This window comes from Amborella trichopoda, chromosome 1 (genome assembly GCF_054954075.1).
Source record: "Amborella trichopoda isolate Santa Cruz 75 chromosome 1, AtrichopodaSantaCruz75HAP2 v2.0, whole genome shotgun sequence".
Classification (NCBI taxonomy): Eukaryota; Viridiplantae; Streptophyta; class Magnoliopsida; order Amborellales; family Amborellaceae; genus Amborella; species Amborella trichopoda.
In genome coordinates, this window is record NC_142336.1 from 13,290,028 (window position 1) to 13,305,938 (window position 15,911).

Below are 15,911 nucleotides of genomic sequence, written 5' to 3' on the forward strand. Positions count from 1 at the left end.
TGATGGTTATATTAATCATTTTATGGTGCATGTAGGCAGATCACCGTATGCTTCCTCGGTGTACGTTACCAAAACAGCCAATTAGAGGAGGAAACCTAATATGTACTTTTTGTGATAATTGGAAAGGAAGAAGTTTATATAGAGCTAAGGCTCTAAATAATATGATCCCACCTCAAAAATTTGACTAGAATAAGATGTTTTGATGTTCAAATATTTTCAAATTGATCATCTCGACATCAAGAAGCATGGACATGAAAAAAAATTGAATTTCAAATTTTAGAAATAGTACATCTTGTAACGCATTTTTTGGACCGTCAATTTTCACGATTTTATACTATTTTTTAAGCTTTAAATTTTATAGTAGAAGATGAAATATAAATTAGGGCTATCACAAAGTTTCCAATATCGAAACCACATTTTTCAACTCTATTTGAAAGTGGGCTGTACTTTGATTATTTAGAGCCTCAGCTCTATACAAGTTGCGACCTATGGGAAATCCCTGGTCATGTGATACATCGCTTTCCAAGCATACATCTGGGACGGTGATGGAGAGGCACGGGAGTTTTTTACTCCATGATATTACTCCAATGCAGGAAAAAGTTTATATAAATATGCTACCTTATAATGTAGAACTACGGATGCCCCTCAAAAATCCATGGGAAAAAGTAGTTTTAATGTTGAAATGATTGATCATTTTGACATTGAGATGTATGACTATGAAAAATAAAAAAACTTTAAATATTAGAAATAGTGCATTTTACAACATATTATCTGTACCGTCCATTTTCAATATTTTCATATGTTTAGAGATCTATTTGATTTTAACCGGTTTTAAAATTTTAAATTTTATAATTAGATATAAAAATAGATTTTGAAATAAACGTAAAAATATTTTACATCAAAATTATATACCATAATAAAATTTAAAAGTGCACCTTACCTCTCAACGTACGGATGCATCCGTATGCAAACTGTACCCTTCCAATGCGAGGGCCGTCCAAAACCATCCAACCATGTTTGGCACGTAGCAACCTTGTGATTACAATTGGTCCGTAACCACCACGCGTAACGTATATTCTGACTAGTAATTGTCTAAAGCTGAAACTTCACCATCAACTTGAAAGATAGTCAGGACCACGGTTTAAAACAGGGAATAATTTTATGTAAGGTTGAAACTTTAAAATGTAGAATTACCATGCACCTCAAAAATTCATTGGAAAGGTTGTTGTAATGTTGAAAAACCTTCTAATTGATCATCTAGACATCGAGATATATGAATATAAAAAAAATTTGTTTTTGAGTTTCAAAAATAGTGCATTTTGCAACACATTATCTAGACCATCTATTTTCAAGATTTTCATATTTATAGACCAACTTGATTTTAATCATTTTTTAAGTTTAAAATTTTCTAATTAGATATACAAATAGATTTTAAGAGAATCTTAAGAATTTTTTATAATAAAACTACATTATAAAATTTAAAAAACGCCTTCATTAGATTGTTTAAGGTTGAAACCTTATAGAAACCACACCCTTAAAACAGTGAGCTTTGTGTAACATAACAGCCGATATTCGAGCGTTCACTCTTTTAGTTATCTGAGTGTATGAATCAAAACACTGGTTGCATGTGTTTTATAGGGAATACAACGATCAATCTCTTATGGTGTGGAACCCGTTAAGTGGGCTTCAAGTATCTTTTTAAGGAAAGGATTCTATAGTTCCCATATTATATAAAGTTATATACTTTCCCCTATCAAGATGAGCCATTGACAGTTTGATTTTTTATTTGATGCCTCATAATATTTTATTTTAAATTCTTTTATACAAATTATATTGGTACGTGCCATCCTCTCAATGGGCGCACCTAAAAAAATATTAAAAAATTCTTTTGATAAAATATAATAATCAAAATACCCTTAAAACTTTCCGTGGCATTTTGGTTATTTTATTTTATTGAGTATATTTGTTTTCTATTTTTTACAAGTGAGAGTTTAAGAGAAGAGATGATGCCCAAAATTTGGTATAAAAAGGGTTTTATAAAAAAAACTTAAAAATAAAATAATGTAGAGGTATGACATTGTGATTGAAGCCATCTTTGCCGTTCATTCAAAATAGACAGTTGTATAGAGGGAAGGAAGTACATAAATTTTATATAGTAGAGGAAATATAGAACGCTTGACCATCTTTTTAACAAAAAATCAGCATAAAACTAACTGTTTAAACTTAAAAGAGAGCGAAATGATACTAGAGAATACCGTAATATTCACTTGTCTCTTAAATTGCATGTTATTTTTCATTTCCCACTTTTTTTTTTTTGGCCTTTCATCCAGGTTTTAGCCATTTTTCCTGCATTCAAATTTCTGTTAAAGTAGACAATACCGTTACATGTAGTTGAGCTCCGTTACCAAAACTACGTTTATTAACAACGCACCATATCTATCATGATCTCTCATTGTCTATTATTTAAGTAAAAATTTTGTGCTCCCGCTGGAGCATTTCCTCCTTTCATTTCCCTCACACAAAACACAAAATCTAGGAGTGCCTATAGCCCCTTTAGTTTTAGCCCTTTATATTTTGGAAGGAGAAAGTATATAACGAGACCATTTACCTAGTACACGGTGGTTACAATTGATTTTAACCACTGGATATGATATTGGGTGGCTGCAGGTATTTTATTGACCAAGCTCAAAGTCCAAAACAAATATCTCGAACTTTGTGACACATCCAATCTATCAGATTTCATATCGGATGGTTGTAAGTAATTGTGACCTCCATGTATGAAAGATAAATGGTCTCATTGTTTACAATCCTAAAAATAATATCAAATGCAATTTGTCTGTGCCTAAAAAGAAGATTTCCACATATTGAATAACGACTATTCAATTATTGGATGGTCTGATCTAATTATTAAAGAACTTAAAATATTTTTTCTTTTCTTTTTTTATTTTTATTTTTTTTCAAATTCTTGCTAGTTGATACTTAAGTGGGTCTCAAAATTTCAGATTTTCCAAAACAAAAAAAATAAAACCCTCCTAAGCATGCAAACGCGCAAATGCACATCATAATCCTGGAGAGCATGCACTTATTATCTAAACAATAAAACGCATTTAAGAGGAGAATTAGTTGAACTAGATTCCTAACTTGCTTATTCGAGGTCCTTAATCGTTAATATTAATGAAATGCTGAAATCTCCATTTCATCGATTAGTAACTGGTGAGTCATAAACAAAGTGAAGCAAAATGAAAAACAAAGTGCAAGTTGAAGTTTTCTATCATCGATATAATAATCATGATTAATTTAACTAACATAGAGAGATTATAAAACTAACTCAACTTACATGGGGTGGCCTTTTCCCTGTATATATATTCATGATCCCAACTTAATTCCCTTAAATAATCCAAACAGAAAAAACTGCCTTAAGATACTCACCATGCTAACCTTATCACCTTCCTATGTGTACCCAACAACATTTTCATGGCCATTAGAAGAGCAATTAGCTCCCTTGAATGTAGAGAGTTTTAATGGTGATTTCTCCTACCATGGAGATCCTCATATCTCACAATCTTTTCTTCAAGTTTCTTCATAAAACGCTGAAAGCGAGCAAATTTCAAATGTCAAGAAGCTCACCCACAATGCAAACGAGCGGGATCGTCGCACAAAGCTCAATTCCCTCTACTCGAGTCTGCGATCATTGTTGCCGGAATCCGAACAAGGGGTAAATTCATTAGCTAGGCTCTTCTCCTTGGGTTACTTTCGTGGTCTAAAGCATGATAACCTATTGGAATTGTCAAGAAAAATAGTAGCTTTTGGAATTTTCAAGAAAAATAGTAGCTCTCATTTCAATCTTTGGAAGATAAAACTATGCTTTTTTATTTCAAATAAGTAGCCACATAAAATTATCCTGGGGCAATAATTGCCTCTCTCTCTCACACACACAAAAATTATCCTGGGGCAATAATTGCCTCTCTCTCACACACACAAACACAAAGGTTTGTTTTTCTTGATCGATTATTGAGAAAGCTTGGTTCATCATTTAGAATTTTAAGCCAACTTTGAAACTTCATGATCATAGTTGAGAATTATCGTGTTTTTGTATATTTTATTACATTTTCTTCTTTAAGTCTTAAATAACATGGCCTTTTACATGGATGTGTGTTGAGAATTATCAATTATCAAAAAAAAATTACATGTTAAGCCCACACATGCACGCGCGAACACACAGAGCGGGGTGTTTATTTTCTTAACCTAAGTCGAGAACTAATCTGTAAAATTTTACAGAAGAGGATGAGTATCCCAACAACCTTTACCCTGGTCCTGAAATATTTACCGGAGCTACAAAAAGAAGTGGACAGCCTGATCCAACGGCGGGAGAAAATCTTAGCTCGAGCTCCGGTTGAAGACCACCATCGGATCCCCAACACATATAGAGGGAATTTGCAAATGAATTCACTACCAAGGGTCACGATTTGCTGACTTGATGAAACAGAAATGATGGTGCAAATCTGCGCGTCCAAAATGAAGAGGGGCCAATTCTCAAAAATTTTGAGAGGGTAGGAGGAGGAGGGGCTCATGGCCACCGATGCCTCTAGTTTTGCTATTGGTGGACATGGAGTTGTTTACAATTTCTATCTTCTTCAGGTCCTTCCTTACATACCCAAAGGCCTTTTTTTTCCTTTTTTTTTTTTTTTTTCCTTTTTGGACAATTCATATCTGTTAAAAATAAAACTCAAGATGTCATAGTTATAGCAACTCGTCGTCCTGACCATTTTTATATACATGGATTTGATATCCGGATTAGTGGGGTTCAAGCCCATATACCAATTTCTAGTCCTAACCTTCTTAATTCTCTAATGTTTCATTTTTTTTTGTTTTTTTCAGGTAAAAGAAGGGTTCCCAAGATTGGATTGTTAGGTCCTTAAGGACAAGATTCTTCGGTTATGTAGGATGTCCAAGACCAAACATCTGAATACATGTATAGTATATGCAAGTGCATTTGTGCACTTAAATATGTACAATTATTAGTTGGACCTTTTGCAAAGAGAAAAGGAATGAATAAGGAGGCATATATCTAATTCTCATCTATATTTCATTTTTGGTGAGAGAGTTCATTCACCCCCATGGTCCGGCTATTGCAACCTAAAAAATATACACGGTAAACCAGTCCCTGATTGCTTATCCATATTCCCATCTATTTTCGTTGATGAATATCGATTTTCGTATTGCACAACTGCCTTATTGTAGGGTTGTAAAAAAAAGTTGTATTTCGTCTTATTTTATTAATGAAAACGGGTAGAAGGTTTTATCCTCCACTGATTTACCCAAGAAAAGAATGTCGATTTTCGTATTTTTAAGGAACATTATCAACACTTTAGCATAACCAGTATATGTGACATATGTAATTATGTAAACTTCATATAGGATTGAGACCCTAAAGAATCAAATTAAGGTGCACCTCAAAATTTCACTAGAATTGATTGTTTGGATGTCAAAAACCCTCAAAATGATGACCTCGACTTTGAGATGGGCGGACAAAAAAAAAAATTCAAATATGGAAAATAGTGCATCAAGTAATGCATCATATAGGCCATCAATTTTTAATATTTTCAAGTGTTTATAGATCCACTCGATCTACACTACTTTTAAGGCTTTAAATTTTATTATTAGATATGAAAATAAATTTTATAGTATTGAAAAATCATCTTTCGACACTATTTAAAGGTACGCCTTACTTTGATTGTTTAGGGCCTCAACCTTATACAAACCATACCCTAAATTATGTATAGATGTATAAATAGCACATACACGGGTCTAATATTCTATGTATTTGAGATGTCTAAAGTTGGTATGCAAATATTCTATGTATTTGAGTTGTATAAAGTTGTCATTGCATACCATGTAGGTGTTTTAAACCAAAACACAAATCATATCACTGTTTTTTTTTTTTTTTTCTCTTACTTGATGAGAATAATATGGTATGAGAGCTTCAACAATCAAATAGCTCCTCATCCATTGCTCCCCGGTAGTATGTCTCCTTGTCTAAATCGTCATGGGTGCAGTGGAAATGTGGATAGAGAAAACTTTAAAACTTTTTCATATTCTTCGGCCATTTCCGGGAAACCCAGCTCTTCTTTTATTTTTTTTGAAAAGAAAACTTTAAAACTTTTTCTCATATTCTTTGGTCGTGTCAGGGAAACCCAGCTGTTCTTCAACCCAACCGGTTTGTCTGGTTGCGTTATTTTCTCCTCTCTATACACTTGTGCTTGGTTTTGCACATATTTATAGAAGCCTCTTCTCTCTATATAATTCCCAATTTAGATCTCTATAAAATGCTTTGAGTGTCATTATCTACAAGTATTGAAGCTGTCTTGTAATTTGGCTTAAAGGCTTATGTGTCTAGACGCACTGGTGTAACTATTATTTATTAATAAAATTTATATTTCTTGTATAGATAATATAATTTCCCTTTCTATACCACATAAGAATTGGACGGGGAGGTGGTTGAGAAGAGGACCATATGTTTGATGTTGAACTCTACTATGAGCCTCTGTATGATTTTTTTATTGTTTTTTCTATATACTCCGGTGTTCTCAATTATCGACATGTATTCATGTACGACATTTGTTAAGGGATAAAGTGTCGTGGTAACAACGGTTTTGGACTAACACAAATCTTATTGTGTTTTTGATTTGGATGACCATGTAAAATCGGTAATTCTTACCAAATTTTGTTTCATCAGTAGAATTCCTATTGTGGTTCCTCATGAACCCACCATTTTTGGTACCTATCTCTTGAGTTTCCATGTACTGAGCGCGGTTTTTTAAAAGATTAATAAATTTCAAATACTATTGGACAGTCGTGACTATGTGATGGCATTTGAATGGTGATAAATATTTTAATATACTATCATATATTAAAATTTGTAGTGTTTTCTTTTGATACTACGATACGACAACTTGTAAGGTTCTACAGTACTTCATTTACGGCTCATCACTGTCCAAATTCTATCACATGGTCATGGCTATCCCAAAGTTTGAACTTGAATAATTTTTTTACAAATCATATTTATCTGAAATTTGGAAAAGGTGTGCATATATGTAGGTCCCACCAGAATAAAATATTATAAATATAATTGTCAAAAAAATAAATTGATGAAAATACATCTAAAACATCTTAGGGGTATTTTGGTTTTTTTTATTATTCAAAATATTTGTTTATATTTTATTCAGGTGTGCTTCACTAGGGCACATAGATCTACAAATTTTCAAGTCAATCTGATTTGTTAGAAAATTATTAAAATTCAAATACTATCAGATAGCCATGACTGTGTGACCTATGGCTCATCACATCCAAATTTCATCACAAGTCACGGTTGTCCGATAGTGTTTGAATTTTTATAATTTTTTTTCAAATCATATTTATCTAAAATTTGGAGCATGTCTACATCTGAATAGCTCGTACCAAAAAAATATGTAAGAATTTGTGAAAAAATAAAATTACAAAAAGACCCCTAAAACTTCATTGGGTATTTTATTTTTTTATTTTATTAAGGGGTGCCTCACTAAGGCACACACACCTACAAACTTTTAAGTCAATCTAATTTGTCAAAAGTTATTAAAATTCAAATATTATCAAATAGTTGTGATTGTGTAATGGAATTTGGATGGTGACGAGCTATAGGTGTCGTACTGTAAAACTTCACTTAAAAGCATTTTATAGTGTTTTCCTTTGATAAATTGATAAATATGTACTCTTATAATTATAATACATAATATGACTCAATCTTTCTCAAATTTAAAAAAACAAACACTACTGTGGGTATTCCTAAGAATTGAAGCCAGTATTTGCAAACTCGGCTGGTCCAACTCAGAACTGGCCGGTCAAACAAGAACCAAGCACTGGGCGTTCCGCTTCTCAAGAAGTGTAACAATAATAAAAAAAATTGTGGTCCCACAGGGTATTAAAAAAAAATAAAAAATTGCAGAGAAAGACAAATTCCACAATACCGAAACAAACCGCTTCTCAAGAAGTGTAACAATGTCACACTAGCCCAAGACTCACGAGCAAATAGAAAGACGAAGAAGAACCGAGATGAAGTGGAAGAAAAACTTGCATTCAAAAAACTAAAAATGGAGTACACCAAGGTGTTACACTTGACACACAAGATAACCACATTTCCCACCACGCACCTCTTTTTGAAATAGAGGTTCCTACAACTAAAATTAAACTACCCATTTACAACAACTACTTTCTTACGGCAATAACTATCTATTTTAAAAAAAAAAACTACCAACCACCTATTAGTTATACAACTTCACATTAGATTACAAATAACACTCACTGCATCACTCCAAATAAAATAAAATAAGCGCTAATATAATTTCTAAAAAATACATTTTAATAATTTTAACACTCTCCTTAAAGTAATTTTCTAGAAATGAGACCAAGCTTATCTCTAATAAATTCAAATGGACCTTTGGATAGTGACTTGGTGAAAATGTCAGCAATATTGTCATTGCTTCGCACCTCCAAAACGTTAATTGTTCCATTTAGCACTTTCTCACGAATATGATGCTCAATTTCAGTATGCTTGGGCAGTGCGTGACAAACTGGATTTGTTGCAAGCTTGAGAGCACTTTGGTAGTCACAATAAATGATAGTTGGCTTTTTAATTGGTGAATAAACACCATCGATCAACTGTCGTAGCCAAACACATTCTTGTGTTGCAAGAGAAGCAGCCTTATATTCTGCCTCCGTTGTAGAGAGAGACATTGAATCTTGCTTTTTGCTACACCATGAAACACATGGTGAGTGTTGTGCACAGAAGCTCTAAACTCAATGGGTTGATATTTGACAAATAAAATAGGAGAAATAAAATATGAAATACACATCACAAGAACACAAAGATTTACGTGATTCACCCAAAAGGGTTATATCCATGGGCACGACAAACATAAATCCACTATACCAATGAACTTTACATCAAAGATTTTAAAACAAACCTCGACAAAAACACAGTCGAGAAAACTTTTTTAAATCTACTCTCCCAAACGGCACGATGTCGATTCTCTCATCTCTATTATATAACTGGATCACTGTTTAGGATGAGAACAACTTTGAGAGCAAACAAGACTTTATCTCACTAAAAGAGGAAACAACCCAAAATCTCCATGGGAACTGTTTCTCTACAAGAAACCAACCTCTCACTCTAAATGAAGACTTCAAGATGCATCATCAATGTTTCTCTTCATAGGAAGATCTCTTCTCATTAAGAGGAAATTGCATTATATACACAAGAGGCTCTATCTCCCTCTTTCTTTAGAGGAACCATCATTCCCATATAGGGACCCAAATAGGGCATACAAATTCTCTGCATTTTCATCCCATATATATAAGATTAGGAATCCATAAATAAGAAAGTTCTTGTTGATGATATATATTTCTCAAAACCACGAGATAAATCCAACAGTCCTAATCTTTTTTAATTTCTATTTCCTTTAGGAAATTTATCAATATAAATCTCAATCCCACAAAATATGATAATATCTCAATCCCATAAAATATGGGATTTCCTTATGTTAGTGATTTTGGATAGCACCAAATCCAACAATCTCCACCTTGATATCAAAATTACTTGCTCACCATGCTAGCATCCATTGGATAGCTTCAGAACTTCTTCATCATTTACCAAATAAATTTATTCATCATTCTAGCTAAAAAATAGTGTTTGCCATCAAATTTTTTCACGTCGAACCTTGCATTCGAAACATTTATTGCCATATGGAAAACCAAACCAGGCTCTGATACCACTTATACACGAAAGCTCTAAACCCGATGGGTTGATTTTTGACAAATAAAGTACGAGAAATAAAACATGAAATACACACCACAAGAACCCAAAGATTTACGTGGTTCATCCAAGAGGGCTACATCCACGACCACGACAAATAGAAATCCATTATATCAATGAAAGTTGCATCAAAAATTTTGGAACAAACCTCGATAAAAACACAATCGAGCAAACCATTTTTAAACCTGCTCTCCCAAACTGCACCATGCTGATTCTCTGATCTCTATTACATAACTAGACCACTATCTAGGAAGATAATAACATTGAGAGCAAACGAGACTTTATCTCACTAAAAGGGGAAACAACCCAAAATCTCCATAAAAACCATTTCTATACAAGAAACAAACATCTCACTATGAAAGAGTCTTCAAGAGGTATCATCAATGTTTCTCTTCATGTGAAGCTTTCTTCTCTATTTGAAGAAATTGCATCTTATGCACATGAGGCTGTATCTCCCTCTCTCTTTAGAGGAACCACCATTCCCATATGGGGACTCAAAACTTTCATCGTATATATATAAGATTAGGAGTCCATAGTAAATATGAAACTTCCTATTGATGTTACATATATCTCAAAACCACAAGATAAATCAAAGAGTCTTAATCTTTTTGGATTTCTATTTCTTATAGGAAACTTATCAATATAAATCTCAATCCCAAAAAATATGGAAATATCTCAATCCCATAAAATATGGGATTTCCTTATGTTGGTGAGTTTGGATGGCACCAAATCCAACATTGAGCCATATGAGAAAACATCACCTGATGTAGACTTGCAGTCATCTAAATCACCACTAAAATCAGTATCAAAAAATCCGTTCAATTCAACTCTAACTCCCTTGTTGAACATAAGGCCCATATCAAGAGTGAAGAGTATATATTTCAAAATACGCTTTGCTAACTCCAAGTGCATGGTGCTTGCATATAACGACTAACCAGCCCAACAGAAAATGCAATATCAGGTCTTGTAGTAGTCAAGTATACAAGACTACCAACAAGAGCACGTTATGGTGGAGGATCTGGAAAAAGCATGCTTTCTTCACGGCTTAACTTTATGTTAACATCAAGAGGGGTGGAACACCGCTTGCTTTGGTCTAAACCAAACTTGGAAATAACTTTTTCAACATAGCCCTTTTGAGAAACAAATATTCCATCATTCAAATTTTCCACTTCCAAGCCAAGTGACTAAGCTCGCCCAAATCTTTTATTTCAAACCAGCTAAAAAGTTCAGCCCGAAGCTTTGCAACTTCTTCATCATTATTGCCAATAATTATCATGTCATCGACATACAAAAAACAATAAGATGCAATCCTCTATGCTTCTTAACAAACAAGCTACAATCCGATTTAGAAGCAAAGTAATTACAAAATGGTAAATATTCGGCAATCTTACCATAACACGTTCTAGGGGCTTGCTTTAACCCATAAAGAGCATTATTAAGTTTGCAAACATAACCCCGGCTGACTATGAGATACATAACCAAGTGGTTGCTCCTTGTAGATATCTTTATAGATCTCACCATATAAAAACATTATTAACATCAAGCTGCCATAACTTCCATCCATAGTAAGCTGCCCAAGAATTACAACCCGCATAGAAGTCAATTTTGTAGCAGGACTAAAGGTCTCCTCATAATCCTCCCCATACTTTCGAGAGAAACCTCTAGCAATAATCCTTGCTTTAAATCTTTCCACACTTCCATCTGCCTTACGCTTAATTTTGTAAACTCACTTACATGTTATAGGCTTCACATCCTTGGGTTTAAGCACAAGCTTCTAAGTTTGATTTTTTGCCTAAAAATAGATTAAGCGTAAGGTTCTTCTTTGATATACTAACAGAGAAAAGGTTCTTCTTCTCATACCAGGTAAGTGGGTTTACAAAATTGGCAACAAAGAAGAAGAAGTACCAAGACTAGCCCAAGACTCACAATACCGGAAGTGGGTTCTGACTGTGATGAGAAGAAGAAGAAGAACCAAGATGAAGTGGAAGAAAAACTTGCATTCAAAAAACTGAAAATGGAGGACACCAAGGTGTTACACTTGTTTGTAATATGTATTCGAATTTTTTTTATCATTTTGGCAAAGATTGTAAAATGTTTAGTTAATACTTATTTTTATATTTTTCATGTTTTTTAGAAAAATTTAAAAATACCACTGGGCACAAATAGGCTTTTTAAAATCTATTTTTTTTCACTAATTTTCAACTTCATTTGGATGTATTTATTTAATCATGCTTTAATTTTACTTTTGATAATTTTTAGACACTTTTTATATATTTTTTTAACACTTTTTGGACCTGCCAGAACATGCCCAGATAGGCTAGTGGAACCGGGCGGTTTACCGGTAACTTGGAACTAGCCATTGGCCACTTCCTAAGGTCGGTTCGATTTTTCAACAGTAGATGACAAAGAGTCTTGACAACAATAACAACGGCCGAAGTATACTAACGGAAAACAAAAATGGTCGGAGTAGAAGTCTGAAGAATTGTAGGCCATGCACCGCACCTGTTTACGCTTGGGCAAGAGAGGAGTATTTATGATATACATTGATCCTATAGATGGTGTGTAATGCTCGTGTATATTCCCTCTCTACTTTTGTTAGATTTAAAGGGTCTGTAATGGTGCTGCTACGATTTTTGCTCACAGTATATGTTTTGCATATTTGTTCATAAACTCCTCCTCCTTGTGAAGTTATTTTGCACATGTTATGGTTAATCAAGTGAAGCAAATGGGGAATTCTGTGAATTATGCTAATCTCAATTTCACTTCCTTCTATTATTTGTAGAGATTCTGTTAAGAGTACCAATATCATTGGTATTCTACTAACCTTTTGATTGAACAAATTATGTGCCCATTTCTTTGTTAAATGGACATAAACGTAAATGTAGATAGTTTTGGTAAACGAGGATAATAGAACAAAGAGAAAACAAGAAATAACTCTTATTAATAATTGTAGTTGTTAATAAAAAACTAACATAAATTTCCTAATTATAAAAAAAGTTATCAAATAAATAGAAAAACCAAATATCAATAACCAAAACTCGAGTAAAAATGTGGGAAGAGTAAGGAAATGGAGAGAAGAGAGAATATGGAGATGGAGAATTGGAGCTTGTAGACTCCATAGAGTCAGGAGATGGAGAATTGGAACCTGTAGACTCCGAAGAAGATGGAGAATTGGAACCTCTAGACTCCGAAAAAAATGGAGAATTGGAACCTCTAGACTCCGAAGAAGATGGAGAATTGGAGCCTGTAGACTCCATAGAGAGTTGGAAGAGTAGGGAGACGGAGAGAAGGGAGAGTACTGGAGATGGAGAATTCGAACCGCTACTGGGGAGAGTTTGGGGAACTTCCTTCTTTCTCTGCGCACTCTAGATCCGAATCTGGTCTCTGCACAATATAACGAAAGAGTAAATCAAATGAACAAAGTAAAATTTAATAATAAAAGCCAACAATAAACATATTGCGGTCTGCTACTTCAAACAAAGAAAAGCAGTGATTTTGCTACACAATCAAAAGAAAAAAAGTGAATCCTGAGTTTGCAGGAAACTAACAGTAAATTAATGTTCACAAGAATGGACTGATGTTTTGGACCGGCCGAACCAGAAAGGTCCACTGGCCAGATAAGAAACTAAATAATTAATAAAATAGTAAAATAAGGAGAAATAGGGAAAATATAGAAAAAAAAAAAGGAAGAATCTAAAAAATAATGAAATAAATATAACGCTTCAAACAATAAAGAAATACTCGATAAAATAAAATAATTTAAATTTGTAAAGAAGACACAAATACTCATTGATAATCCAATACCTCAATTTTAATTTTTTTTTATTTTCTTATTTTCTTACTATCTTGGATTTTATCTAGGATTCACCTGGTAAGCCCTTACAAATTACAACATTAAAACCTAAAACTATATATGTATACAAAGAAAACAAAAGAATATTAATTTCTAAACATGACAAGAATAATAAAGTAAAAAAAGAAAATTCGAAAATTGAAAAACAGGAAAACAATTTAAAAAAAAAAAAAAAAAATCCCTATTTTTTCATTTTTATTTCTTTTTTATTTCTATTTTTGGATTTTCTAGTTTCTCTTTTCTAAATTTTTTATTTCCCAGAACAAAAATTTAAAAAATAATAGAAAAAACAAAAACAAAACAAAAACAAAACAAAACAAAAATGCCCCAGTTATATTCTCTCTCTTTTTTATACAAAAAAAATAAACAAAAGGAACTTGGAAATTCAATATTTTTTATTTTCTTTTTTTTCCTGTTTTATTTTAGATTCATTTTTTAAGCCCTTACAAATTACAGTATTAAAAGTTCAAACTATATGTGTGAAAAAAAAAAAAGAATCCAAGGACTTTTCCTTTTTTTGTTTATATTCTAAACACCAAAAGAATAAAAAAGTAAAAAAAAGAAAAAGAAAATAAAAGCAGAAACAAAAAAAAAAAGAGAGAAAGTTTTTCTCTGTTTTTGTTCTCGATTTGTGTTTTTTATCTTTTATTTCTATTTTATTTTTTCTGTTTTTTGAATTTTCTAAAATGTCTTTACAAAAAATAAACTAAAATAGAAATTGCAATTTCAATTTGTTATTTATTTCAGTTTTTGGATTTTATTTAGGATTCATCTTTTAAGCCTTTACAAATTACAACATCGAAAGTTAAAGCTAATATATTACCAAAAAAAAGAAGCAAAAACCCCAAACCATGGGGTTTTTCCTTTTCTATATAATTTCGCGCAATATTTTGAGGGGCTTTTACAAATTGTAAAAGCCCTTCTTTAATAACCTAAAATTGAAACCAAAAAAGGAAAAAAAAAAAAAAAATCAAAATAAATAAAAAATAGATACTAAAAATCAGAATAAATAAAAAAACTCACCGGCGACTGTTGAAGGTGACCGGAATCCGGCCGGAGTCTTGAATCTTGAGAGTTGAGCGACAGAGAATAACCCAATATTTAATAAATGATAACCCTTCTTTTTGTTTCTCACTTTAAATAGAAAACTTTGTCACGAAAGGAAAGGGCCAAAGACTTATCCATTAAAAGGTGAAAAGTTACTCTACTCCTTCGGGAGTATACTGTCCATTTACTCTCCTTCTAGTAAAAAATTAATTTTGGGACCCTTGAGTTTGGAATATAAACCCTTGAACTTAACCTCGTTCTTAATTGAACCCTATAAGAACTTGAAAAAAGTACTGTCTCAAGATAGGTAAAGAATTAATTTTAGGACCTCTAAGTTTCAAATATAACCTCTTTAACACATAGATTAACTGAATTCTTAATTGAACCCTATAAAGAACTTGAAAAAAATATTGAACTTTTCATTTTTTAGAGGGTGAGATCTAAGAGTTAAAAAACTTTTATTTTTATTTTTTATTTTTTATTTTTTGAGAGAAGTGATGTTTAGGTGGTTAACAAATTTTAGATTAAAAATATCCTCTCAAGTAGGTCAGTTGAAGCTCTATTAATGTACTTTACTTCCATGTAAACTCCTTATAAAGTCGAAACTCTATTAATGTAATTTACTTCCATCTAAAATTTCCAACTAAACTCCTTTATCTTGCGATCCTTTTTATCACGTTCACATAAACAATTACACAATTTTGAGGAAATCCCACACATTCTCTCTCTCTCTCTCTCTCTCTCGCTCTCTCTCAGCATCATTTTAGATAGTTTTTGCTCTCACGCTCTAAGATCGTATTTTAAACATCAGCTTGTTTTTTCGTATATATTTGCAGAAAATAACTTCCAAGTCTAAGCTCTCTGGTAGTCATCCGTAATTTAAATTTGGTCAATTCATGTAAGGAAAAGGTTTATATAAGGTTGCAATCTTAAAGTGTAGAAATAAAGACGGACCTCAAAAAAAATCGAAAAAAGTTGTTTTAATGTTGAAAAATCCTCCAATTGATCATCTCGACATCAAGATGTATGAATATAAAAAGAATAATAATAATAATAATAATATTTTGGGTCCTAGAAATAGTGCATCTTGCAACACATTATCTAGATCGTCATTTTTCATGTGTTTATAGATCTATTTGATTTGAACCATCTTTAGAGTTTAAA

The 15,911-nt window shown here is 32.5% G+C and overlaps 2 long non-coding RNA genes across 3 annotated transcripts; one reads left to right on the forward strand and one right to left on the reverse strand.

The window, feature by feature from the left end:
- The first annotated feature begins 3,441 nt into the window (after positions 1–3,441).
- Positions 3,442–5,069, forward strand: LOC148783562 (uncharacterized). The gene is made up of 3 exons (XR_016051796.1): positions 3,442–3,715; positions 4,279–4,638; positions 4,879–5,069. It is a non-coding gene; the product is annotated as an uncharacterized LOC148783562 (long non-coding RNA).
- A 3,283-nt stretch (positions 5,070–8,352) lies between these two features.
- On the reverse strand, positions 8,353–14,813 carry LOC148783563 (uncharacterized). 2 transcript variants are annotated; one of them, XR_016051801.1, is made up of 3 exons: positions 14,724–14,813; positions 11,239–13,231; positions 8,353–8,785 (listed from the first exon to the last, which is right to left on the reverse strand). It is a non-coding gene; the product is annotated as an uncharacterized LOC148783563 (long non-coding RNA). The 2 variants fall into 2 exon arrangements; XR_016051804.1 differs by having other exon boundaries at positions 12,993–13,231; positions 14,724–14,807.
- Between the last annotated feature and the right edge of the window lie 1,098 nt (positions 14,814–15,911).